This window comes from Amphiura filiformis, chromosome 13, assembly GCF_039555335.1.
Source record: "Amphiura filiformis chromosome 13, Afil_fr2py, whole genome shotgun sequence".
NCBI classification, from domain to species: Eukaryota; Metazoa; Echinodermata; class Ophiuroidea; order Amphilepidida; family Amphiuridae; genus Amphiura; species Amphiura filiformis.
This window is the reverse complement of record NC_092640.1, coordinates 63,312,549-63,320,721: the sequence shown is the minus strand read 5'-3', so window position 1 is coordinate 63,320,721 and position 8,173 is coordinate 63,312,549. Positions and strand designations below refer to the sequence as shown.

At 36.7% G+C, this 8,173-nt stretch overlaps 1 long non-coding RNA gene across 2 annotated transcripts; it reads left to right on the top strand.

The window, feature by feature from the left end:
- The first annotated feature begins 423 nt into the window (after positions 1-423).
- Positions 424-7,952, top strand: LOC140168631 (uncharacterized). Of its 2 annotated transcripts, XR_011861252.1 has the most exons (5): positions 430-513; positions 3,156-3,234; positions 4,970-5,087; positions 5,702-5,787; positions 7,505-7,952. It is a non-coding gene; the product is annotated as an uncharacterized lncRNA (long non-coding RNA). The 2 variants fall into 2 exon arrangements; XR_011861253.1 differs by lacking the exon at positions 3,156-3,234 and having other exon boundaries at positions 424-513.
- The last annotated feature ends 221 nt before the right edge of the window (positions 7,953-8,173 follow it).

Sequence of the window (8,173 nt, the reverse complement as noted above, 5' to 3'; positions counted from 1 at the left end):
ATTCACCCCCCCAGGGGTACACATAATTATTGCACCACCCCTAACAAGTGTCAAAAGTTCATTTCCCCAGGACCGCGACACTCCGGCACTTGTTGGAAGACATCTGGTACAGCAGACAGTACATGTACAATGTGATTTTCTCATTTATAATTAGGATTACGTCATTGCCCGAGCTTGACGCTGTTCAGGAGTTCGTATCTCTCAAGTTTGTCTTAACTTGTCCCAAAAAATCAAATTTAAATAAAAGTTCAATCTTTATTTAAGACGTTGGTTAGATCAAAATATTAAAAATGTTGTTACATGGGGTAGAAAAAAAAACTTACTTTCTTGTATTTTCCCGTGTAATTCAATGGGACGATTATTTAGTGGTATGCGCCCAAAAGGGCATGACACGCTAGAGACAGCGCGTAGGCTATTAGACTGCGTAAACAAAACTTGGGTGATAACATATTGCTGCATGGTCAGATGGTAGTTGCCATTATTTTCCTAATTTTTATGATCTTCCAATCAATTGTAAGTATTATTAATTTTGGATACATGGTACACATTGTGACCATATGGAATCGAGTTGCGCTGGGGCATTTGCACGTGTTTTAAGCCCTATCGGTTCCCTTGTTTGTTGTTTTGCCAATCATCTTGATGAATGAAATTTAAGCTTACCATGCAGTAGTGCGCTGTTAGTCATCAGTAAAACTTGTATTTATATTTATGTGTAAATTTCGATATTTCTTATGGTATCGACTATCATTTCGGGACGAAATGGTCTGAGAAGGGGGTAATGAAACGGACAGTGGAACACCCTTTTCGAAATTTAAGCTTATACTGAAATAAATTTACTGTGTGTGTGAATAGCGAAAAATGACTTGTGTGTCAAAAATCATATTTTTCGAGTGAGTTGAATAGTTACACTTTCACGATATTTAGCTATCGTCATTTTTGTGAATATTTTCGAGTTTGGGCACAGTCACAGTCATATTTTTGAAGAAACTTAGACTTTTATATCGCGCCCGGCACATGTCGAGTCGACGATGTGCAGTTTCATGCCGCTAAACCAGCGTGTTCCACACTGTTTTTATACCTCATTTTTCTTCATTTCGTATCCATCTAGACCAATATTTCAAACTTAATAAGTTGAAAAAATACTATCAGGTATTTATAAAATAGTCACATACCTAGTAATTGTCGGGAGAAAAGTTGTTTTTGGCGACGTTTGGTGAGAATTCTCTAGATTTTCACAAAAATGCGCCAACTTGCATTTGTATATAAGTCCATTTTTACATTTTCAGATACATAAAACTTAGCACTTTTATACTTTTGAATGCCTTGGATATATTTCCAAGATTGTATTTTTGTGGTGTCATCTTATTTCTCTAAATTTATAATGTTTTCATAAAATAGCAGTTTTTTCATAAAATAGCAGTTTTATGAAATTTGCATATGCGCATTGGAACATTGATTCCATATTAGGACTGACCAGTTCCTTATTCGGGAGGACGGGGTAGTATAAAAAGCGAAAAATAAGTTTTGGTCTTCACTTTGCTGAAAGTCATTGACGGATACAGACGTGTGTATTATTATTATTAAATCTGTGCTGTGGTAAGAAGACGGGTAAGAAGATTCAGGACCAAGACACAAGAAGATCTCATTGGTAGGTTCCAAATCTCAAGAGATCTCGAGTAATAATTTGGGAAATACCCAAAAGTCAAATATGAGGTTTAAAGCTTGAAAAAGCATCTCAAAATGCGCAGTTATGCACTTTTGAGCCGGAGTGCTTGTAAAGCAGGCTAACTCTATGATACAGAGAGAATTTGCTTTGTAAATACAATGAATTTGTCGAAAACATGATGTAGGAATTCCTAAGATAATACTAGGAATGCTTTCTCATCCCTCCATCTGACTTTCCGTCTGCCTTGGTGTCTTGAGCCCAGCCAAGGCCTCCTTTCTGTGACATTCTTTGTCCATCTATTATCTGTTGATCTTGCAAGATGGCCAGCCCAATGCCACTTCTTCATCTTTATTATGTGGATCATGTCTGTAACTTCTGTTTGGCTCTTGATCCATGCCACTGTTTTCCTGGACCCCTTTTGGTGAAGCCCAGCATACTTCTTTCCATGCTATTCTCAGTTTTTGCTCCATCCTGTTAGTAAGTGACCATGTTTCAGCTCCATAGGTCATGGCTGGTAGTACATATTGGTTGAAAACCTTTCGTTTCAGACAAGTTGGCATCTTACTTCTCATGATGTCATTGAGCTTTCCAAATGCACACCAACCAGCCCTATTCCTCCTTTTTACTTCATCCATGTGATTGTGAGTCATTTTGATTAGTTGTCCTAAGTACACATATTGGTCCACCTTTTCTATTTCTGTGTTCCCTACCATGACCAGCTGTTCTGTGGCGAACTGGTTGAACATGACCTTTGTCTTTTTCATATTTATCTTTAGTCCCACATGGTTGCTTCTCTGGTTCAGATCGTTGATCATTTCTCTTAGGTCTTTAGCATTATCTGTTATAATGACTATGTCATCTGCGAAGCGAAGGCGACTCAGGTTGTCTCCGTTTATGCTGATGCCCTTACTTTCCCAGTCTAGGTGATTTTATAATTTCTTGAAGTGCCACATTAAACAGTTTAGGTGAAATGGCATCACCATTAATGTTCTACATACAAAAATCCGACAATAAATGAGCCTCTATACATGTACAATACATTATATCGAATTTGACTCGCCGGGCAGCACGTGCGCTACTCGTATAATACATGTGGATCAGAATATGGAGCCTACCATTTTTCTTGTATACACGTCGATGTTTTTATCATTTATATAAAAAATCCACATTATGTAATGTAATTTTTACATAGAATTTTCAACGTTTTTTCTATCGTCATTCTCACTAAATTAAAAAAATATTTTGGCGTATATAAAATCGAAATAAAATTCTCTGCTTCTTAAACGACATCAAATGGGCCACAATTGGGAATCGTTATATATGATGTGCAGTTAATATTATTAATATTTTCTTTTATACAGAGGATGCTTCAGTTTTGACACAAAAATAATTTAATTGAAAACCCTTTCACTCAGCTATTTCAAAAAGGTAACCACGCTTCCCTAGAATGTGCAAAAAATTAGCATTATTTTTTTAAATATTTTAACAGCATTCTAGAAACTCTTGGCGTTTGGCGAAAAGAGGAGTGAATGAGGATTTAATACATTTTGATTCTGAACATAGACAAAGTAAGTATGTGTTTTGTTTCATTATGTTTTGTTGTTGCTTGTTTGAAATATGATGCCATCAGACACCGTATGTAGCTATATTATGAAGCTTCGTAATTGCGCTAAATCTTCGACCCATGTTCTCAAAACTTTTTGATTGTTGCATGTCTGTTATTAAACAGAATGAAACAGGCCTTTTGACAAAAAAAACACAATTATCTCCGACAAATTAATAAATCTCCGAACCAGAAGTTCACACTTTTTACTTACCTGCGGGGCTGCCCTAATTGTGGTCCCACTTGGAGCATGTTCTCGAAACTCCTGGACTGCTATAGCATGCCTGTCCTTTAAAAAAAAAATGAAAAACGCCTTTTGACGAAAGTCCCATTATCTACAACCGCAGAGTACACCACTACTTATAAACACGGTTTCATATCAATTTGTAAGCGCTTTTTAGCAAAGTCATAGTTCATTGAATTAAAACCGTATGACAATAACAGGCGAAATCAGTAACTTTTTTGCACACGATTTGCAATTTAAAGAGAATTGGCCGTTGCTCATTTCAATGAAGCTAGTATATGGCCAATATAAGTGTGCTCTTTCATTTTAATGACATAAAATTTGAAAAATATTGTAAGGAACACTTGAGATTTTGACTTTTAAACGCTACATTTTGGTCAAAAATGTGCTTGGATATATAGATAGTTTTCAACAGATTTACCACGTTGGCCTTGCTATAACATTAAATTGCTTTATCTGTTGACCTAATGTGGGGCCAAGACTTTCGTTCCATAGCACCTTGGGTGCAATAACAATTAGAGCAGCTTAATTTTGTTACACCATCATTTTATGCAAAGGCCTGATAATACGGGGTAAATGTGTATTTAGAGGGAAGTGTTAATTAGCTTTCATTCGATACAAACAAATCTGATTGGGTGAAGGGAACACTTGAGGTTTTGGCAAAAACCAATCACAGATGTCAATTTTCCACTAGATCTCACACAGCTCTTATGATGCTATGCACTCAACTGTGTAGTATAACACAGACTGCGAGGAGACTAGACTCGCTGTGCTGGAAATATCGGTGTACTCGGGTGTATCGAGGTGGAAACTGTGCGTAGATGCATATAAGAGAATCGTTTTTGTAGTCAAACCTTTTCATATGTTATGAAAATCAATGAGAACACCACTGCATATAAACACGGTTCTATTTTCTTATTTGTCTTAATGGGCTGTTCTCAAAACTTTTTGACCGCTACAAGTCTGTTCTCGAAACTTTTTGACTTACGCTAATTTCAAAATGTGGTTGATAATTAATTACGTAATAGCAAATTAGGCTTCTTAATTGCGCGGATTTCAAAATGTGGTTTCATAATTGCATAATTACACTACTGAGCATTTTGAAAGTTTCATAAGCATTTTGAAAGTTGCAACGTTGACTTCATAAATTGCGCTCATTTCAAAATGTAGTTGATAATACAATAGTCATTATAATTGCGCTAATTTCAAAATGTGGTTTCATTATTGCATAATGGCGCTATTATCACTGAGCATTTTTAAAGTTGCATAATTGCAACGTAGATTTCATAATTACGCTAATTTCAAATGTGGTTTAATTTTTAACTGCATAATTTCGCTATTGTCACTGAGAATAGCTTCGTATTTACTATTGGAAGTTTTATCCAGTAAGTGAGTTCAATGAGTGTTTCTTGCTACTGTACATACCATTCATGGCATATATTTTCATATCAAACAGAAAACAGATGTGATAGAGTTCTGAAAATGTTTAACGATGACAATCCACATCACTTGATGAACAAAGGTGACTTCATGACTTGAGGATTCAATACATTTTAATTCTGAACATGGACAAGGTTTGTGTTTTGTTTCATTATGTGTTGTTGTTACTTGTTTGAAATATGATGCCACCCGCGGCAATCTGATGATGACGACGACGATGCTGCTGCTGCTGCTGCTGCTGATGATGATGATGATGATTTCGACGACGACGATAATGATGATGATGATGACGACGATGATGATGACGATGATGATGATGATGATGCCGATGATGATGATGACGAAGATGATGATGACGACGACGACGACGATGATGATGATGATGATGATGATGATGATGATGCCGATGATGAGGATGAGGATGGTGATGATGACGATGATGTTGATGTTGATGACGATGATGATGATGACGTCTACGACGACGATGATTATAATGATGATGACGATGATGATAAGAATGATGATGATGACGATGATGATTATGATGATGATGATGATGATGATGATGATGACGACGACGACAACGATGATGATGATGATAATGGTTATCATCATCGTCGTGATGATGATGGTAATGACAATGATGATGATGATGATGACGAAAACGATGACGTCATCTAGAATGTCAGTATATTGTTTTTGTTTTGTTTGTTCCTTTAATTTCAAGTAAATTTTCTCTTAATTTCAGCGATTTGCACTTTTATCACTATTCGGTTTTATTGCGGTGTACTTTCTTTTTGCTACATGTAGAGTTTCAGAACAAATATTGCAAGGGTAAGTAAACTTCATCCAATTAAATATTATTAAATATTATTGAAAATTAACATTCATCGATAAAAATAGGAATAACTTGATTCATAATTGACAATGGTAAAAGGATATTTTCCAATATATAATTATACCTTTTTTTAGTGTTTATGTATAAATATGGATATTTTTAGCAATAGATAGATTTTATTGATAAATTTTGGACCTACCGGGATGATGAAGTGAAAGCGCACATTTGGTGTTGAGCGACGGGCCAACGGCGCGGCGTTTCTGCTAGGGTCTACGAACAAACACCGGGGGAGGAACATAAGTGCATCCAGGATGCTCAACAGAGGTGTACTCCTCCTGGATTGAATAAAGAGAACACAGAAAGAGTTATGGGTTTGGGCATGAATGCTTGCTTGACTGAGAGTGAGCTGAAAGCCCAGTCAAATTAAGACAAATAAGCAGGTTAACCCACTACTAATTGCAACAGAATCCATTTAATCACCATTCATTTCAGAAAAGCATATCAAATAACATAATTATCAAAAGTCCCCGAAAATCCAAGTGGTGGAAGAGTGCCTAATTTGCATAAATTTTTTTCTAAAAACACTTTTGACATTTTATTATGGCATATACTGCTATGGTCAACAATTTACATATAATTTGTCAATGGATTACAGTGAAATTAAGATTGTTTGCCTGTTCTAGGCCATAGTCCGTTCAGCTCTAACTAATACCTCTTGTAACTTTTACTAACATTAATAAAGCAAGCCCGCGATAGCAGGCGCGTCAAGTTGTCTTAATAGAGAGTTTGCCAAATGAACTTTGCCAATTTACTTCCACTTCTACATCAACTTCACATATATCGTTTGATTTTCTTGCTCTGATTTACTTCAGCGCGAACGTTTAATTTGTTACTGCACCAACAGCGTCTTAACGCTTAAACTCGGGATATGAGTATCAATAGGCGATCAAAAGAAAGCCACGTGTAAGCGACTGCAGCAAAAATTCATCCCCTTTGTCATGTCGAGTGGGTTATTGGTCACACTCAAACACTGAGACTTGACCTAAGGCGCTTAATTCAAATAAACATGAAATCGCTAGACGATGACCTTCTCAACAGGGAATATTTCAGGAGCCAGCGTTAATCTTCTTATCATTCTGATCATTATGTTTCAATTAAATATTCTAATGCTAGTAATGCCTATATTATCTAATAAAGGCTAAATTATTAAAGTTAACATTAGCTTTGTTAATTCAATATTTCCGTTTTAAAATACGAAGCGTAATGAGACACCAATTGTTACTTTCTTTCCCCTCTTTCTCTCTCTCCCCTTCCGCTCATGTTCCCCACTACATTCTCCATATTCTCCTCTCCCTCCCACCTCCACCTATTCTCGATCTCTTAAACTTAACCTCCTCCTCGAATAACCCATTTTCACTCCAAGACACTCCTATTTCCACCTCCTCAGTGGCGTTGCCAGGGTTTCTCTTTCAGGAATCATGGGGGAGGCGACTTTCAAGGATAATATTATTGACAAGTCCTAATAACGTGGAATATTACGGCGCCTAGCATCTCACAAGGGGAGGGTCAAGCAGAGGGACCTGCAGATGTCCCATAGGGGAGCAAAATAATTATGTGTAACCAATCAGGATTATTGTACAACAATTTTAAAAGGTATATTTAAAAATACATTATGCTTTGTTGATTATTTACTTTGTCTGATGTTCTATGCAGATCACTGGCAGCGAAAAAACCACCGCAACCAATTAGCAAAACAAGCCACGTCTTTATCACAAATTCAAGACCATCTTTGTCCGTTCCGAATCAAGATACCGAGACTCATTCTCGAAACGGTACACCTCTACGAACCGAAATATACAATGGAACCCACCAAACCGATGACAAGGGAAGTCATGCGACAACGAATTTATCTTCCCAATCACATGACAATGGGTGGAACGGAGACGATGGAAGATACGATCTAATAAATAATGAAGCATATAATAAAGGAGACTACTTTAGAGAACAGCACAGTTTAGATTTTAATCCAGCAGTTGATCTTCAGTTAAATACAACGGTTGCATGCAAACCTATAACCAGCATTGTTTTTATCAAAACCCATAAAACAGGCAGCAGTACCATGGAATCTATTTTCCAGCGTTTTGGTCACCATAAAAACTTGCTTTTTTTTCTTTTTTTTTTTAAACAAAAGTTTGAATATCGGCCCTTTTCACGCAAGTTTATCAAGCCATGGCCTGCGGAATTCGCCAAAAGTCATCCATATTATGACATGCTTGTTAACCACGCTGTTTACTATCGTCCAGAGCTAGAGGCAACTGTGCTGAATGCAACCTACGTGACAATTCTTCGAAACCCGGTATCCCAGTTAGAGTCCGTGTTTGG